General features: G+C 40.5%; 1 long non-coding RNA gene across 2 annotated transcripts in view; it reads left to right on the forward strand.

Moving 5' to 3' along the window:
* Positions 1-20,296, forward strand: part of LOC111750577 (uncharacterized) — an 802,590-nt gene that overhangs the window by 38,937 nt on the left and 743,357 nt on the right. For both annotated transcript variants that reach the window (XR_002785662.2, XR_002785661.2), the window contains exon 2: positions 11,888-11,933. This is a non-coding gene — a long non-coding RNA (uncharacterized LOC111750577). The remainder of the gene's footprint in view (positions 1-11,887; positions 11,934-20,296) is intronic.

Consider the following 20,296-nt stretch of genomic DNA (forward strand, 5'->3'; position numbering starts at 1 on the left):
ATATTAATGAAAATTTATATTATTCCTCTATACAGAAAATTTTATTGAGTCTATGTCTATGCTATGTGCTGACACTGTCTCAAGTTCTGTAGATTTCATATGCAACAAGATAGACATGATCCATGTTTTCATGGAACTTCTGGCTTAGTGAAAAAAGTTTTGCCTACATTTTGACAACAGTGATCAACTGTTAAGGTGAATAACAATACTAAGAATTATTCTGATCACCCCTGAACCCTAAATATATCAGAGTTGCGCAGATTCTGAAACTGCAGTACAAGAAATACATATAAATTGAAATAAAACGTCTCGAATATATCTTAGGAGTGTTAGGTTTTGGGGGTCTTTGCCACTGTTTCTTTTGAGGGTTTAGATCAGTATGCAAATTCTCAAAGAATTCCATGTGTTTAAAGCCTTCATTTATCATCAGGTAGTTTATCTGGGACTGTGTTTTCCAGCTGCCTGGTTTTCACCAGTATGTAGAAAAAGGTTTTAGAAAAAGGTTTAAGAGTCTTCTCTTAGTTGAAAATTGGCTATCATTTGAAAGTGTGTTGCAATAATTTGTCTGCAGTAACAGCTCACTGAAGGTAGCATAAAAGCGAAAAGGAGAGCTGAATTTATTCAGTATCTTCATTCTCGTACTTGAGTGAACAGACCTTTTTCATAGGTACGTAGATAATTGTTAAAGTCTTAAAGGTCGATAGCCAATCCCTTGACATGGCAGTCAGTTCAGGTGAGGGCCGCTTAATGCAACAATGGAGGAAAATCCCTCAGCTCTGTCAAGCGTTGCCCTAAGGCAGGTGCAGGTGTATGGTTCCTAGAGCCAGGCTTCAGTTGGGAGAAGATGAATCACAATCGAAGCAGTCTTCTATGCTTGGGAAAGCTGTTGAACTCAGACCAGTATTTTTAAAGGGGCTGAGGGTTAAATCGAAGGGCCTGGGGGCGATAAAAATTTTCTAGGAGACTGTCCTCTAAATTACTTTCAAGGGTTTTTTTTTTTTTAAATTTTTTGCAGCAGGTTTGCCCAATGCAATACATTGTTTGATTCGTGACTGACGCTTCCATGGATGTTGATTGTTGATCCAAGTTGAAAGAAATTGTTGACGACTTCAATTTTTACTCCATTTATCATGATGTTGTGTATTGGTCCAATGGTGAGGATTTTAATTTTCTTCCAGGGTTTTGAACTGCTTCAGAATGACTCAGTAATTGCCAACATAAAGGAGCGTGATGTGTACACTGCACAGCAATCAAATCTGCTGCCCTTTGGATTTTGACCCAAGTAGGAGACAAACAGTGGTACTCCATTCAAAGATGGCAGCCGACCTTGCCGCCACGAATGTGTGTGGCTCTACACAGTCCTGCCAAAACTCCAATCTCTCGAATGGATCCTGAAAGTTTCAGGAGCCTGATGCTGGAGATTAGATTATTGGCAGGGCTTTGGAGTCCGACACATATTCAAAGGGGTGCGGTCAGCCACCATTTTAGAGTGGGACACCACTGTTTGCTTCATGTTGTTGTTAGGTGCCATTGAGTTGGTTCCAACTCTTAGCAACCCTGTGCACAATAGAATGAAATACTGCCTGGACTTGTGCCATCCTCACAACTGCTTGAGCCCGTTTTTGAAGCCACTGTGTCAGTCCATCTTGTTGAGGGTCTTCCTCTTTTGCACCAACCATCTACTTTACCAAGCATGATGTCCTTCTCCAGGGACTGATCCCTCCTAATAACATGTCCAAAGTACAGGAGAAGAAGTCTCCCCATCCTCATTTCTAAGGAACATTCTGGCTGTATTTCTTCCAAGACAGGTTTGTTCGTTCTTCTGGCAGTCCATGGAATATTCAATATTCTTTGCCAACACCATAATTCAAAGACATCAGTTCTTCTTTGGTCTTCCTTATTCATTGCCCAGCTATTGCATGCATATGAGACAATTCAAAACACCTTGGCTTGAGTCAAGCAGACCTTAGTCCTTAAAGTGATACCTTTGCTTTTTTAACACTTAAAAGAGGTCTTTTGTAGCAGATTTGCCCAATGCAATGCGTTGTTTGATTTCTTGACCACTGCTTCCATGGGTATTGATTGTGGATTCAAGTAAAATGAAATCTTTGACAACTTAAATCTTTTCTCTGTTTATCACGATGTTGCTTATTGGTTCAGTTGTGAGGATTTTTGTTTTCTTTATGTTAAGGTATAATCCATACTGAAGGCTGCGGTCTTTGATCTTCATCAGTAAGTGCTTCAAGTCCTCTTCTCTTTCAGCAAGCAAGGTTATGTCATCTGCATATCACAGGTTGTTCGTAAGTCTTCCTGATGCCATGTTCTTTGTATAGTCCAGCTTCTCGGATTACTTAGCATACAGATTGAATAAGTATGGTGAAAGGATACAGCCCTGATGCACACATTTCCTGACTGTAAACCATGCATTGTCCCCTGTTCTGTTTGAACAGCTGCCACTTGATCTATGTATGGGTTCTTCATGAGCACAATTAAGTGTTTTAGAATTCCCATTCTTCGAAATGTTATCTATAATTTGTTATGATCCACACAGTTGAATTCCTCTGCACAGTCAATAAAATACAGGTAAACATCTTTCTGGTATTCTCTGCTTTCAACCAAGATCCATCTTGGGTCAAAATCTTAAGGGCAGCAGTTTTGATTGCTGCGCAAAACATACATTGTCCTCATTTATGTAGGCAATTACTGAACCGTTCCAGACTCGTTCAAAACCCTGTTTTCTTCATGGTCAGACATAATCCATACTGAAGGCGGTAGTCTTTGACCTTCATCAGTAAATGCTTCAACTCTTAAACATTCCAGTGGTCATGAAGATGGCACAGGACTGGGGAGCATTTTGTTCTGCTACATGTAAGGTCACTGTGAGTCAGTGCTGACTTGATGGCAACAACAACAACAAATTCTCTGAAATCCCACCAAGATAAAGCAGCATGTTGTTAGCATGTATTGCTCTTCTTCCATGTTTTTGTCTTTTAAGAGCAGCTGAAGCCTGAGCTTATTTGGATTCATTTCAGTCTAATTTATGTCCTGCAGCCAGTCATACGAAGGATAGAGTTTATCTGCTCTAAAGCAAAATGTGGATGAGTTCGGTTTAAAGAAACTGGGAAGTGGTGTTAACATATTGCAGCCATAGATGAAAATGTTTTCATGTCTTGTAGAAGTCTAGGTCTTTAGATTTGGGGTCAAAGGAAACATGAGAAAGAGAGGGCTAGTTTGAGAGGCTATTCCTGACTTTTGTCCAGAAATTTGTATTTTGGATGGTGGAACAAGAGCCGTCTGGTCCTGGCCTGCTCTGACATTGAATAATTTGTCACACACATGAGCACAAATTTTCAGGCACTAAAGATGTGTAGAAAGATTGTAGAATTTTGTTGTACTCATTTATTTAACAAGTGTTTATTGAATGACTGTTGGATTCTGGGATAGAATCTGGGGCTGGAGATGCATGGGCAGGGTGAGGTGGATTTGAACAGCAAAAGTCATAGGTTTTAAAGAGCTTAGACAGTACTTAAGGTGATTAAAAAAAACACACATGAGGAGGTAATAATTTAAGGCAATAGTAAGAATGCCTGTCACAAGGCATTATATGATCGAGGTGAGGAGACAAAAGCTCTATGTAAGACCAGTCCCACCACTTGTCCCTTCCAGCTTTTTTGGGAGCCTTCGGAACTGGTTACCCTTTCTCACTCTTCTACATTCAGCCTTTTGTCTCAGATGGATCTTCCCAACATCTTGACACATGTTCAGTTTTTTTTTCTGTTTAAAAACTACACAAACCCTCTTTCAGTCTTTTGTTATCCTCCAGTTGCTACTCTCTTTCCTCCACTTCACAGCCAAGCTTATCTAAGAGTTGTCATTACTCGTCCTCTCCATTTTAATTTTTTACACTTATTTCTTAACCAACTCCAAATTGAATTCTCTCCCCATCAGTCCACAAAATAACTCTTGAGTTCTTCAGTGACCTTCTTGTTGAATGGATATTTTTAGTTACTTATCTTACTTTCCTTTTCTGTGACAATTAAGGTTTTTGTCCTGCTTTTTGGAAACTCTTTTCTGTCTTGTGTAGGATTCATCCTCCTTAACACAGCTGTAAATGTGGAACTTTCTCAAGGATCAGTCCTAGGTTCTCTTTTCTTCCTACTCTGTACTCTGTCCTGGAAATCACATCCACATTCACAACTGCGGTTACTACCGACTTACAGACAACTCATCACTCCCAGACCTCCCCTCTGAACCATAGGCCTACATACCCAGCCACCTATCTGGACATCTTCTTTTAGATGTCACTCAGGCCCCTCAAATTCAGTACGTCCACAAGCAAACTGGTGATCTCCTTTAACTCCAGATATGGTCCCTGATGCATAGGATTCAACGTCTTTGTCTAGCTCCAACTCAAAAAGGAAAACTGTCATAAAGATTTTAATTTTCAAATATGTTTAAAAAAATTTCATTTCATAATTGATTTCCAACTTTATTGCATTGTGATCAGAGAATGAAGGAAGATTAATATCTATTTTTTTATATTTGTTGAGTTTACCTTTGTGGCCTAATAGACTGTTAATTTGTGTGGGCATTCTATGTGTGCTTGTAAAGAATGCTGCCGCAGATTGCATTTTTAAAGGTAGTTGCACCAACATATATCCAGTCCCATATGCTTTTTTCCCCTGAGAGGTGGGGTCTTTGTTTTCTCCCCAGAATCTGGATGAGGGTTTGTGACCAATGGCGTACAGTGTAAGTGGTACTATATAATGTCTGAGGCTAGGTCATAAAAGAATACAGCTTCTGCTTAGCTCTCTTCTGGGACTTTCGCTGTTGGAACCCAGCCAACCTGTTGTGAAGAAACTCAACATGGAGAGGTCACATAAAGGTCTTTCAGCTCAGAGAACCAGCTAAGGTCGCAGTTGACACTCAACAACTTTTGGCAGATATGTGAGGGAATGACTCTTTAGATGATTCTAGCCCTAACTTTCAAGTTTTCCAGCTGAGGTTTCCAAAGTAGTGGCGTACAGAAAATACCATTCTGCAATACCCTGTCTGAATTCCTGATCCACATGAGAGATGAATAAATTATTATGTTTCAAGCCACTGGAAACTCTGGTGGCATAGTAGTTAAGAGCTACAGCTGCTGACCAAAAGGTCGGTAGTTCAAATCTGCCAGGCACTCCTTGGAAACCCTGTGGGGCCATTCTACTCTGTCCTTTAGGGTCACTATGAGTTGGAATAGACTCAACGGCAGTGGGTTTTTTGTTTTTTTTTTAAGAGCCAGTAAGTTTTAGGTAATATTTTATGTAGCAATAGATAACTAATTGTTGTCGATAGGTAGCGACGCTATGTCCAACAGAACACTGCCTGGTCCTGCACCATCCTCACAATTGTTATGCATGAGTCCAATGTCGAAGCCACTGTGTCCATCTGTCTCTTCAAGGGTCTTCCTCTTTTTCACTGACCCTCCACTTTTCCAAGTATGATGTCCTTCTACAAGGACTGATCCCTCCTAATAACATGTCCAAACTATGTGAGATGATGTCTTGCCATCCTCGCTTCTAAGAAACATTCTGACTATACTTCTTCCGAGGTAGATTTGTTCTTCTGGCAGTCCGTGAAATATTCAGTATTCTTTGTCAACATATTTCAAAGGCACCAATTCTTCTTTGGTTTTCTTTATTCATTCTCTAGCTTTTCCATGCATATGAGGCGATTGAAAACACCATGGCTTGGGTCAGGAGCACTTTAGTCCTTAAAGTGGTAACTTTGCTTCATAACACTTGAAAGAGGTCTTTTGCAGCAGATTTGCTTCCATGGGTATTGGTTATGGATCCAAATAAAATGAAATCTTTGATAACTTAAATCTTTTCTCTCTTTATCATGATGTTGCTTATTGGTCCAGTTGTGAGGATTTTTGTTTTCCTTATGTTTATGTATAACCCATACTGAAGACTGTAGTCATTGATCTTCATCAATAAGTACTTCAAGTTCTCTTCAGTTTCAGCAAGCAAGGCTGTGTCATCTGCATATCACAAGTTGTTAATGAGTCTTCGTCTAATCCTGATGCCCCCTGTTCTTCTTTGTATAGTCCAGCTTCTCAGATTGTATGCTTGACATACAGATTGAATAAGTCTGGTAAAAGGATGCAACCCTGATGCACACCTTTCCTGATTTTAAACCACTCAGTATCCCCTTGTTCTGTTTGAACCAGTCTCTTGGTCTATGTTCAGGTTCCTCATGAGCCCAGTTATGTGTTCTGGGATTCCCATTCTTCATAATGTTATCCATAATTTGTTATGATCCACACAGTCACATGCCTTTGCATAGTCAATGAAACACAGGTAAACATCCTTCTGGTATTCTCTGCATTTAGCCAAGATCCACCTGACATCAGCAATGATGTCCCTCTTTCCACAGCCTCATTTGAATCCAGCTTGAATTTCTGGCAGTTCCCTGTTGATATATTGCTGCAACTGCTTTTGAATGATTTTCAGCAAAATTTTACTTGTATGTGATATTAGTGATATTGTTAGATAATTTCTGCATTCTGTTGAATCACCTTTCTTTGGAATGGGCACAAATATGAATTTTTCCACTCAGTTGGCCAAGTAGCTGTCTTCCAACTTTCTTGACAAGTGAGCACTTCCAGCAATGCATCAGCTTGTTGAAACATCTCAACTGGTATTCTTTTAATACCGAGAGTCCTGTTTTTTGCCAATACCTTCAGTACAGCTTGGTCTTCCCTCAGTACCATCAGTTCCTGATCATATGTTGCCTCCTGAAATGGTTGAACTTTGACCAATTATTTTTGGTACAATGACTCTGTGTATTCCTTGCACCTTCTTTTGATGCTTCCTGTGTCATTTAATATTTTCCCATAGAATTCTTCAATATTGCAACTTGAGTCTTGAATTTTCTCTTCAATTCTTTCTGCTTGAGAAATGCCAAGCATGTTCTTCCCTTTTGGTTTTTTAATCCCAGGTCTTTGCACATTTCATTATAATGCTTTACTCTGTCTTCTCAAGCCACCCTTTGAAATCTTCTGTTCAGCTCTTTTATTTCATCACTTCTTCCTTTCGCTTTAGCTACTCGACGTTCAAGAGCAAGTTTCAGAGTCTCTTCTGACATCCATTTTGGTTTTTCTTGCTGTCTTTTTAGTGACCTCTTGCTTTCTTCATGTCTGATATCCTTGATGTCATTCTACAACTTGTCTGGTTTTCAGTTATTAGTGTTCAATGCATCAAATCTATTCTTGAGAATGGTCTCTAAATTCAGATAGAATATACTCAAGTTCGTACTTTGACTCTTTTGGGCTTGTTCTAATTTTCTTCAGATCCAGCTTGAATTTGCATATGAGCAATTGATGGTCTGTTCCACAGTTGGTCCTTGGCCTTGTTATGAGCGATGATATTGAGCTTTTTCATTGTCTCTTCCCACAGATGTAGTCAGTTTGATTTCCGTATAAACCATCTGGCGATGTCCACGTGTCTAGTCACTGTTTATGTTGTTGAAAAAAGGTATTTGCAGTGAAGAAGTCCTTGGTCTTGCAAAATTCTGTCACGCTATCTTCAGTGTCATTTCTGTCACCAAGGGCACATTTTCTAACTACCAGTCCTTCTTCTTTGTTTCCAACTTCCTCATTTCAAGTACCAGTAATTATCAATGCATCTTGATTGCATGTTTGATCAATTTCAGACTGCATAAGTTGGTAGAAATCTTCAATTTCCTCATCATTGGTGTTAGTGGCTGGTGTGTACTTTTGAATAATAGTCGTATTAACTAGTCTTCCTTGTAGGCATTTGAATATTAGCCTATCACTGGCAGTGTTGTACTTCAGGATAGATCTTGAAATGTTCTTTTTGACGATGAATGCAACACCATTCCTCTTCACTTTGTCATTCCCGGCTAAGTAGACCATATGATTGTCTGATTCAGAATGGTCAACACCAGTCCATTTCAGGTCACTAATGCCTAGGATATTGATGTTTATGCATTCCATTTCATTTTTGATGATTTCCAATTTTCCTAGATTCATACTTTGGACATTCTAGGTTCTGATTATTAATGGATGTTTGCAGTTGTTTCTTCTCATTTTGAGTTTTGCCACAACAGCAAATGAAGGCCCTGAAAACTTGACTCCATCCACGTCATTAACATAGACTCTACTTTGAGGAGGCAGCTCTACCCCAGTCTTATTTTAAATACCTTCCTACCTGAGGTGCTCATCTTCTGGCACTGTGTTGGATAGTGTTCCGCTGATATTCATAAGGTTTTCACTGGCTAATTTTTTCAGAAGTAGACTTCTAGGTCCTCCTTCTTAGTCTGTCTTAGTCTGGAAGCTCAGCTGAAACCTGTCTACCATGGCTGACCTGCCAGTATCTGAGATACCAGTGGCGCGGTTTCTAGCATCACAGCAACACAGAAGCCACCACAGTACGACGAGGTGACAGACATGGGAGATAACTAATACAAATACCTATTGTCCTGTTGGAGCCCCAGTAGTGCAGTGGTTAAGAGATACGGTGAGCTATGGCTGCTTACTCAAAGCTGGGTAGTTCAAATCCACCAGTTGTTCCTGGTGGATTTCCTTATGGAAACCCTGGTGGCATCGTGGTTAAGAGCTACAGCTGCTAACCGGAAGGTTGGCAGTCCAGATCTACCAGGTGCTCCTTGGAAACCCTATGGGGCAGTTCTGCTCTGCCCTGTAGGGTCACTATGAGTTGGTATCGACTCGATGGCAACAGGTTTTTTATAGGGTTCTTATGTGTTGGAATCGACTCAACAGCAACGAGTTTGGTTTTGGTTTTATTGTTCTATCATTCTTAGTCTATTTTACCTAATAGTAACTTATTTTCACGAGCTTTCTTTTGGTTACTGTTTGTTTGGTGTGTGGTTTTCCATGCCTTTACTTTCAAATTGGTGTATTTTAGATGTGCTTTTTACATATAAACATCACAGAACAAGGTTTAAAAAAAAATGCATTCAATAAAATTTTTTTTGATAGATGCATTTAATCCATTTACTATGACTACTGATGTATTTGAATCTATTTCAAATATTTTTTGGTGTTTTCTAGTCACTGTGCTTGCCTTTATTTTATTTATTTTTTTCTTTTTTCCATTTCATTCTTCCGTAGAATTAATTGAGTTTCTTTATTTCTTTTTGTTACCTCCACTGGTTTTGAAATTATACATTTTGTTTCTATTCATTTGGTTTTTACTCTCAAGTGTTTCAAAGTTGTGAAATAGAATATATATACAAAATAATTTTTGAAGGTGTATATGTATAGTTTAAAGAAAATAATAAAATTAACATCCAAGATACATCTTCCTCGTTCAGGAAATAAAGTATTAACCATTCTCCAGTATCCCCTTCATATGCTTCTCCTCAATTGTGTCTCCTTCCCCACCTTCAAGGTAAATACTAGCCTGAATTCCCTAAAAAACATTCCCCTGCTTTTTTGTGTAGTTTTCCCACCTATGTACTATATTCCAAAAGAAGGCAGTAGTTATTTTGGTCTTTTGCACTTCATGTGAATGGAATAGTTTTATATATAGTCTTCTGTGACTTGCTTTTTTTGTTCTATGTCGTAATTTTGAGAGGCACCCATGTTGATGCATGTAACTGGTTTAGTGAATATTTCAATGCTGTATAATATAATTATATAAAAATTTTTTCTTTTTTTATATAATATTTCATTGTAAGAATCTATAAAAATATATTTATTCATTTTACTGTTGATAGATGTTTGAGTTGTTTCTAGTTTTTTTCACTCTTCAGGCAATGCTGCTATAAACATTCTTGTACACGTCTTTGTGAACATACGTTTAAGGGTCTCTTTGGTTATATACCTAAGGAAGAAATGCTGGTTGCCCTTAACAAGTTACTCAGTATGTCTGTCTTCCTTCTAAACCATTAAGTCTCCCTCCCTTATTCTGTATGATCTTTGTCAACCACTTTAGTTTCACCCTATTTGCAAACCCTAAACATTGTTTGTTACTGTTTTTTTTTTACAATCCCAGCAACCACTACCCAATCAGGCCTTAGTAATTATTCCTAACTGCTCATTACTTATTAAATTACAAGATTCATCATCACGCTTCCTAATTCTTTGTTCATCACTGCATATTGTTCCCCACTTCTGCCTTATGGAATTAATTAGTTCCTTCTTATTCAAGTATACCCTTCAGTATTTCTTTCAGTGAGAGTAAACTGTGTGAATAGTAAACATTCCCTTTTTTTTCTGTAAAAATGTCATTATTTCTTCTGTCACTCTTGAATGATAGGTTTAGCATGGGTATAGAATTTTAGTTGAACTTTTTTCCCTTAGTACTTTGAACATGTTATTCCATTACTGTTTTACTTTTATTTCTGCTGCTGATGAGTTCTTTTGCAGGAAGTCTCTTTTTTCTCTCTGGTTGATTTTAAGACTTTTTTTCAGACTCTGGTGTTCTGTACCTTCACTCTGATGTGTCTAAGCGTGGATTTGCTTTTATTAATCTTGTTGAGGTCCTGGCGTGGTTTTTCAAGAGGACTTAAGTCTTTCATTCTGGTAAACATACATCCATCATCTCTTCATATAGGACTTCTCCCTTTCTTTTGAGCTTGGCTATGTTTTTCTTTTCTTTTTTAATCACTGTGTTTGAAGTGGAGCAGTGATTGAAGTAATCTCCATATTGCCAGAACCATACATATCTTAGATTTTACAGTATGCAATATAATGTATAATATTCTATCTACTGTTCCCCAAATTATGCTTATCCTGACCTCTTGCAATCCACATAACACAGGGAGAAGGAGAAATTTTTGATGCTCTCTCACCAAGGGGCCTTATCTTCTGTGTCAATATTCTAAGATTTCTATCACATGGTATAAGCCTGGCCTTGTTCTTTGACAGTTACTCAATAGTGGCAATGGATTCTTTGGTGAGTTGGAAGATATGGAGTGAAAAAGCCCAATGAGGGCTAAAACAAGCACTTAGGACATAGGAGGAAAGAGAGAGAGGGGGAGAGAGAGAGAGAACCATGGGAAAATCACGGACACTTCCAACCACTCTATCTTGAGGAAAGGTTAGGAATTAGCCATGAATGAGGAAAGAGATATATTCTGATTTTTTTTTTTTTTTACTGTAGAGTCACCATATGATTATGATTAGATTAACTAGCCCTTTTAAACCTTAAAATATTGCTATTCCTTAAGAATTCTAATTTTCCAGATCTCATGTCATGTTGACTTTTATGTGATCAGTGCATAGTATGTTTGGTCATCTTGAGCTGAATTTAAAAAGTCAAGGTTTGATTGGAAATGTCAAGTTGCTTCTTCCTCTCTTTTGTGAGTTTCTGCTGAGGGAAGGCAGCACTCCGCCTAGAGAGAGAGGGCATGTATCTGTAAGCATTCACATGTACACTTATGGGGTAAGTGGTAGGGTTTGGATCCGGAGGACCAGACAACTCATGTAAGTGGTGTAGGCTACCCTAGATAAAACTGTCTCAGGGAATAGTATGTGCAAGACAGATGACAGTAAAAGAAATAAGAAAATGAAATGCTCTGTCAGATGGAATGTGTCACGCTAAAGTTTAATTTGGTTTTCGTCTTTACACTTTATAAGTTGTTCCCATTCTGTTGAGGAGTTCATGCCCCGAAGGATTTGCCTATAGATTTGGCTGGGTTTGCTTGACTTAGTCCTGGGTAGATGTGGGCACCCCGTTCAGTGGATGACTGTCTCTTCGATTGGCCTTTTGTGGGTGCAAGTTTTACCAGCAGTGACATAGTGGCTAGCGGTACGTATCATGACATGTGGAAATTCCGCTTACAGACACGGAGAGAAAATGTTCAGTGCTTTACTCAAGACAACTCAGTGCTTTTCGTTTTTATCTCCTTGTAGCTTTGAAGCTGAGCAAAGGGAAATCCAGTGAGAGCAGCCTGTAAAGGTAAGTGTATTTATTACGTGGCCTTGACAAACATTGCCTTTACAACATTGATTTTTCTTTTATTCAGAGATTTAAACACTTGGATTAAAGATATAGCTGACAGGACAACTTCCTTAACCACCTGCTTGTCCTCTTTCATAGGCAAAAGTGCTGAGCAATAGTTAGCAGAGAGCAGGAGGAAATAAAATGATGTGCTGAGGGTCGCCAAATGCAGTTGTGTGTTTGCTGACTTCTGCTTTCTTCTCAGCAGTTAAGACGTTCCAATGGAGCTAAGTTTACCAAGATTAATGCCAGGTGGAAAAAAAATGCATTTGTACCGCTTCTGGTCAATAGTTAAACCAGCTGGCCAGATAAAGCATTTAAAATAAGATGCAGAGTGGCATTTCAGTTGGGTTGGGTGAAATGTATGGTGAAAGTCAGTCGTGCTGTTTCGCGAAAGAGCTACTTTGTAGAAAGGGAGAAAGCCAGCCAGTTTGGTGTAGCTAATTTCATCTGACCCAGTTACTGTGGACCCTAACTGAGTTACGGGAAATGAACTTCCAGGCTGGAAGCAATGAGAAAAGAACCTGCTTAGCCTCCTGTGAGACATTGCAAAGAGGTTGGCTTTTACATGGAAAAATGTAATTGTTTCCTTTTAGCTAGGTATATTTATAAGCAAGGCTGGTTGTACAGCATTGTTCTTTGATTCATCGTTTAATTTCTGTTCTGCATGAGGTATTTTAATTTAAAGATTCATTCTGGGGAATTACAGGGCTGCAGTTACATCAAGAGCCTTTGGTGGCCAGGGTGAAATATGCCATAATTTTGTATTTGTTTTCATAATCAGTTATGTTTTTGACAATTTTAGGGTTTTCTGGTTCGTTTTTATTACAGCAGTCATGACCATGGCCACTTCAGTTAAAGTTGAAAAGCCATTTTGGTTTACTTTATACTTTAAGGTATTCCTAACTTTATGACAAGTTGACTTCTGGTGCTGAATTTTCAATGTTTATTTTGAGAGTGAAGAAGAATTTTACAGGGAAATCAGAGAAAGCCCCTTTTGAACAATGAAAACTTGGGCTATGGAAACACCTGTTTTGAATATTTGTTTTGGGGTTGTTGTGCGGATTTCATGAGTTATCGTGTGTCGAGGGCCTAAAATGGTTCCTGGCCCCCTGGTGAGTGAGTGCTGGAGAGGTCTGTGCTACTGCGCTTGTTGGTTTTATTGTCAGTGTCATCACCATCGTCAACATTAGCATCCTTTTGAGTTTATCAGTTAGATATCTTGAGAAGTATATTCTTCTTAGAAGCTTCGGGATAATGTTTTGAAGATGAACATGTTGTTACCAAAGAAGTGTAAATTCTGCTTTGTTCTTAGGAATCAAACGCAAAGGGAACTCTCAGGTAATCTGGTAGGTGAGACCTCTGGGAGTGAAAAGTTGTCAAGTTGAAGTTTTGGCGGCGTCAGGGAAAGTACTCTCTTTGGCTGTGTGGTTAACTACTAACTAGTGTAGTCTTAAATTAGTGATCTACTGCTAGTTGGATTCTTAAGGAGTTTTCAAAGGAAGCCCTTAGGCAACTATAACTTTAGAGGGATGCTTCCAGGGGCCCTACCCTTCCCCAGCCAAGGGATGGTTGAATGACTGCAAGCTCAGTCAAGTGGTTGCTCCTTCTTTGGAATTTGAATGTTGAGCTAAGAGGTTCTACTTTCTCCCAGGTGGGTGTCCTGACCTGAGAATACTGCTATGAGACCACCGTAGCAGTTATTATTTCCCAACTTCCAGGTCAGTCTTGACTACCGACGGTTTCCAAGCCTTATTTTCCATCCTGCCATGGATTTTGTGAGCTTCCATTATCTTTCTAATTCATTTCCTTCTTAAATTAGCCAGTTGGTTTTTGTTGCCTACCTGATAGAGTGACTTACGTGTTAGGGAGCTAGATTTGGAATGAATGACGTGTATTTGGAGGTTTATAATTAAAATACCATTCATTACTTACTTTCATCATCTATGAGTAGCTGAACGTTTTGCAGTAGATTATAGAACCTGCAGAGTTCTCAAATTGTTACTCAAAAACGGCCTATTTGCCAGACCCCAGAGTACTCCTTTTTTTGGTAAAAAGAGGTCGTTTTTAGCTGCTCCTGTAAGCCCTCAAAGAATGTATGTGTATGGAGGTGGGGTCGGAAGAGAGAAGGGGAGCAGAGAGGTCACCCCTCCCCATTTCTGGGCCCTGGGCTCTTTGCGGCGTGGGGATCCTGAAGGAACTATGCTTCCCTTCTACTTACCACGGCATCCCCAAACAAACCAGGTATACACTTTAAATATTTTTCTCCTTTTTCCTGACATTTTTTTTCTCTTCTGAACACTTTTCTTGCGCTACTGAACACCTTCTTTTCGATGATGTGTAAAACGTGATCGAAAGCTCAATTACTTCAGTCTCTGGCATTGCTTGTGCTTTCCCAAGAATGGAATGGGCAGGTTTTCTGTCTTTCCCCTCGTGTCTCGTTTGTTGACTACTTCTGTGTTCAGTGCAGGGCCTAGAACAAAGCTGGTTTATGATTTTTTTCCACAGGGCCATCAGTTTTGCACTCCTATGAATACATAGCGTGACAGCACCGTATGGCGAAAAGAGCCTTCATGGAAGCGTTAGGTGGCATGCTTTCTAGTCTGGGCTCTGTGGGTCGCTGGCTCTAGGACTCTGGGCAGGATACCTAGCTTCTCTTAAGGTCTCAGCACACCTGTGAGGCCAGGATAATGCTTGCTCTGTCTACTGCTGTAGGGCTGTTTTTAGGATCGGGTAAAGATAACGTATATGAAAACGCTTTGTAAAGTGTTATGTAACATCAGGGTTTTATTACTGTTGAGTCATATTTATTTATTAAACAGATTAAAAAATCGGGGGCTTGCTTTATGAGGCTGAGTAGGAAACGGAGGTAAATTTTAAAAAAGAAAACCTGCCTACAACTTATGCTGGATGTTCTCCATCTGTGCCTCTGCTCCTTTCTCCTGGAAACCACTCTGTGCCCCAGGAGGCTACCTCTACTGTGAGCATTCCCCAGGCTCCCTTGCTGTCTGGCTTCTGGTTGGGTTAGCCAGGGGGAGGCACTGGGCAAAGATCTAGCTTGAGATGGGTTGGCAGTGGCTGTATGGCTGTAGTCCTCTAAGGAAGGCCGCAGTTCCTGTTGGGGGTCTTACTTCTGCATCTACAGCTGTAGCTGCAAGCAATAGCTCTTTCCACCATCTGGTAACTGTTCCGCCCCTATACCCCTTTAAGTCTGGGCGTCCCATTTTGGGTAGTCCCAGGACACTGGGCCATCCAGAATTGGTTTCCTTTAACTCTGCCAGCTAGGGGCCCTGGTGGCACGATGGTTAAGAGCTTGGCTGCTAACAGGATCAACGGATGGCACACAGCAGCAACCCTGCCCATGCCCTTCATGGAGTTCACCTCAGTTACCCCAGGTGAAGGTGCCATCTGCTTCCTGTCGGGGCCTTGGTTCTACAAAGGAACTTCTTCCTTTGTCTGTTTTTTCTGCTGTCATGCTCTCAATTCAGTCTAACGGGTGTCTTTGAGGACTTATATATGATGTGCCAGGGACCTAGTAAGAATTCATGGTACACTTTCAAAAACTGGACATTTCGGTGATAGTTGGAGGAATTATACCAGTTTTTTTAAAAAGCAAGCTTTTGGCCAATTGAAAAACTTTGTATTAACCCAAGCGTATAAAGAAATACAGTGTTGTACCTGTTCTGCACATGATATGAATTATCTTTCAAAATTCATTTTTGTCAAAGCAACGTATCTACGTTGTTTATATAAAACAGCACAAAAAAGCAAATATTGATAACCTGCAACACCTGCCCCATCCTTCTGCCTCCAGCCAGACCCCCTTTGTGGAATCAGCAACTATAAATTCTGATGTTTCTGATGTTTTCTTCTCCATTTCTAAATAACATGCTAATGCTGTGCTTTTCTGATGTATCAGTTTTAGCAATAGCTCTCTGACTCTCCCCAGTCTTACCACTTCCATTCCCCATGGCCTCCTAACATAGTTGTAATCACAATTTTTGTTTAAATCAATAAAGAAAATTTATGTTATCTTGATTATGTGATTTTTTCCCTGTTGCTGAGCCATGTAGCGCACTGTGGCTGGTTATGCTTTCTTTGACATATAACTTTTTGTCTTTCTTGGAATTAATATAATATTTGCTTTTAAGAATTTTGTTTACTTTTCTAGGCATGTACATTATGAGGTAGGCAGTGATAGCATCCCACTCTTATAGATGGGTTGCATTATTATTTCCATTTTATCAATGTGGGTATTGAGGCTTAAGGCTAAGTATTTTGCCCAGGATCACACAGCTAGTAAATATTAGATGCCAACCAGTCTGTCAGCAAAGTTTGCATTCTTAATTATGACATCATTTTCAAACGCGGTCACTTCAGTTGCTACATTAAAACAGAACAAAACAAAAGAAAAAACCTTGGTTCTATCCTGAGTTGCCAATTCAGTAGGTCTGAGATGGAGACCTGAAATCTGTAGTTTAAAAAATCCCACAGGTGATTCCATTGATCAGGCAAGGTTTTGGAACTACTGTTATATAGCCCATTGTTACCATGATTACTGTCATCATCATCATCATCCTCACTATCACCATCACCACCTCCATCAGCAGGAGCAAACCCCAGTCTCCTGCCCTGCTCTCAGCAGCTGAGTGGAAATCCTGGTGCCAGTTAAAGCAGCTGCTCTTTGACCTCATAGGTGAGGTTGCACTGGTGGGTGACTCAGGTAGTGATCTATCTGGCCATTTGTATGTTTGGCAAGTGCTTGGGGAGGAATGATGCCCCAGATAGGTGGACAAGGTCATTTTTTTCAGCTCAGCTGGTTGTTGCTTTATCTGGTATAAAAGCAACAAGATCATTGTCCCTGTACTTAACCCTGACCTTTAAGGGACTCATCTTTTTTTCCCCTGAAAGCTCCCTAAAATGATATCTAGGGGAGTACAAAGACCAAGTAAAAGAGGAACTTTGATGTCTTTGTTCTGTTCGATTTTCATTCCCCCAACGCTTGTGGCATTTCTTGTTTATCAGGCAGGAGAGAAGCAGTAAAATTTGGCCTGGGGTTTTCTCATCCCTAGGTGTGAAATTATTTCAGAGCTATAATAATAATACTTTGCATTTCTATAGTCCTTTTATTTGAAGATCTAAAAGTGTTCAGCTGGTGTTAATGGAGCTTCCCAGCACCCTCTGAAATAGGTAGGTAGTTTTCCTCCAAGATCATTTTCACGTCAGATCCCATATGTGACTTGAGAATACTTTTGTATTATTTGGGAATCTCAGCCAGTTAAAGTGCCATACATATACAGCACTTCTTTATAGTCATTCTCCATCAATTCCAAGCAGGCTGTGGGAAATAGAGTTTCTCATGAATGGGTGTAGCGTTCTATAGCGAGAATTAAAGTAAAAGCAGTCTGTTTTTGCTTTTTATTTGGATATTTTGAAAATACTGAATACTGCTCATCAACTGTGGAACTGTCTATTTTGCAGTTAGTTGTCCCTTATAAGGCAGCACACTCACTGGAACATACTGAATAACAGTGGGGACTCGGCCTGGGTAGTTGTGGTTACTCTCATGACGTATCAAGCAAACTAAATTTTGAGTTTCCGTTTTGATGGGAAGTGTATAGAATGTTGCATGTGTGAATTTTAATCCTGCATGCACGCTTGGGTTCCTTTTTTTCCTGAATACGTGTTGGAAACGTCCATCGCAGTGGTGTTTGGGGTTCATACTCAGTTAGGGTCTATGATGCAAAGTGCTGCAGGTCTGCAGAGCCCAGATCATTCGGAAAAAGACCTCTGATCTGCAGTCCAGCCTGTCACTCTGGGAGGCTCCTTGTTTCCATGCAGTGCTGGGTGGCCCTGCTGTGTCTCTACAGAGGAGATTGGGATCTTTAGCTGTGGCTCCTAGACTCCGGTACTTATTTTCGTAGTATTCCCTCTCCATCCCCATCAACAGCCCGGTTACCTTCCTAGAGTCCTGCCAGGGAGCAAGGTGCCAGCCTCGGCTGCTGAGGGAAAACCTCCAGCTTCTCTCCAGTATCAAGAAAGTCCAGCAATTCTTACAGCATTCCAGATCCAAGGAAACAAAGCTGTTCGAAACAAAAACAGAACAAACCAGCTTGTCTTCCCCCGTTCCTTTCTGCTGACATACAGCACATTCCCTTCACCGAATTTAGGCTTTTGAAAACAACAACAAAAAAAAAACTTGGAGCCTGGCATTAGGAGGTGCTTAGAATTGCCTTCAGGGATCTTCTACTTTGGGGCATGCCCCTGAGATAAACGGAACACAAACTCTGTCTAGGCTCTTGATACGAAGAAGAGAAACAAGGAGAACAAAAAAGTATCTCAATAAATTATGCTTCCCAAATTCAACACTGAGATGGGTAATGCGTCACCACCCATGGGTGCTTTGTCACCACCCATGAGTGCTTTGTTACCACTCATGAGTGCTTTGTCACCACCTATGAGTGCTTTGTCACCACCCGTGAGTGCTTTCTGACCCTTATGATGGAGGGAGTGTCAGATGATCATGTGGTTAATCCTTTTCCTGCATCTCAGTTGTCATCTTTTCTGGAGGAAAAATTCTCTGAAGACCCATCATCTGCAGATTTTCGGGAGTGTGGGTGGAATTATGCATCTTTGCACCATTTTCTCCAGAGTCTTTGCTCAAAGGGAGCCACAGGAATTTGCTGCTAATTATGAAAAGATGGATCTATCAGTGAAGATGCTTTTGGCTCCAAATAACCAAAAAAGCCAACTCAAAATGGCTTAAACAATAAGGGGATTAAAAGAAAAAATGCTTCCCACCCTCTCCATGTCTACTTACTGAGCTCCATGGAAGTCATGATTGATGGGAAGGCATTATAGAATCCTGGTGCTGAGTATCTGGAATCCATGCTCAATCCCCTTTTCCCTGGTGCCAAGCAGCCAGGGACACACCAGGGTGCCTTTGATGGTTGTCACTGTGCAGCAGGGAGAGGATTTTGAGCATTAAGCTGTTGACAGATTGCTAAGTACTGTCAATTATTTTGTGAATTGCTCTACCAACTTACGTTTTGAAATCCGTAAGATAAAACCCACCAGAATAAGGCAAATGAATTGGCTCATGGAGCGAGACCTCCTGAGGGGGGCAGCTCCAGGGTTTGTTAATTCAGTGGTTCAACAATGTCATCAAAGTCTCTGTTTCTTGCTTTTATTACTTTGCAATCTTCAGTGTGCTGACTTAGTTCCCAGGCTTGCTTGCCTGTATAGTTCTAGAATGGCTACTTCAATTTTGGGAGTCCTTGCATTGGCAAAAGCTGTGCTTTTGTGTCCCTTTTGAAAAGTAAGTCTTGGCCTGGGTATCCATGTTGTTGTTAGGTGCCGTAGAGTTGTTTCCGACTCATAGCGACCCTATGCACAACAGAGCGAAACACTGCCCAGTTCTGTGCCATCCTTAACAATCGTTGTTATACTTGAGCTCATTGTTGCAGCCACTGTGCCAATCCACCTCATTGAGGGTCTTCCTCTTTTCCGCTGACCCTGTACTTTGCCAAACATGATGACCTTCTCCAGGGACTGATCCCTCCTGACAACATGTCCAAAGTATGTAAGACGCAGTCTCGCCATCCTTGCTTCTGAGGAGCATTCTGGTTGTACTTCTTCGAAGACAGATTTGTCTGTTCTTTTGGCAGTCCATGGGATATTCAGTATTCTTTGCCAGCAGCACAGTTCAAAGGCGTCGAGTCTTCTTCGGTCTTCCTTATTCATTGTCCGGCTTTCACATGCATATGATGCAATTGAAAATACCATGGCTTGGGTCAGGTGCACCCTAGTCTTCAGGGTGACATCTTTGCTCTTCGATACTTTAAAGAGGGTATCCATATGTTTCCCACAACCCCACAGCAGACTTTCCCTCAGGTCTTGTTTGGCCAATTGCAGTTGCATGATAGATAGACAGCTGCCGTAAAGTTGACTCTGACTCATGGCAACCTTATGTACAGCAGAATGAAAACGTTGCCAGATCTTCGTCATCCTCATGATTGCTGGCGTGTTCACGTTTATCTTTGTGGCTGTTGTACCATTCCATCTCACTGATGGCCTCCCTTACCTTCGCTGGCCCTCTGCTTCAATCGAACATGATGTCCTTCTCTAGCGATTGACCCCTTCTGATGACATGTCCAAAGCAAGCATGTAGGACTATGTTCTGTTGTGATCTATAAGGTTTTTGGTGGTTAATTTTTGGAAGAAGATTGCCAGGCCTTTCTTCGTAGTCTGTCCTAGTCTGGAAGCTCCACTGAAACCTGTCCACCATGGGTGACCCCCACCTGGTATTTGAAATCCTGGTG

Source organism: Loxodonta africana, chromosome 22, assembly GCF_030014295.1.
Source record: "Loxodonta africana isolate mLoxAfr1 chromosome 22, mLoxAfr1.hap2, whole genome shotgun sequence".
NCBI classification, from domain to species: domain Eukaryota; kingdom Metazoa; phylum Chordata; class Mammalia; order Proboscidea; family Elephantidae; genus Loxodonta; species Loxodonta africana.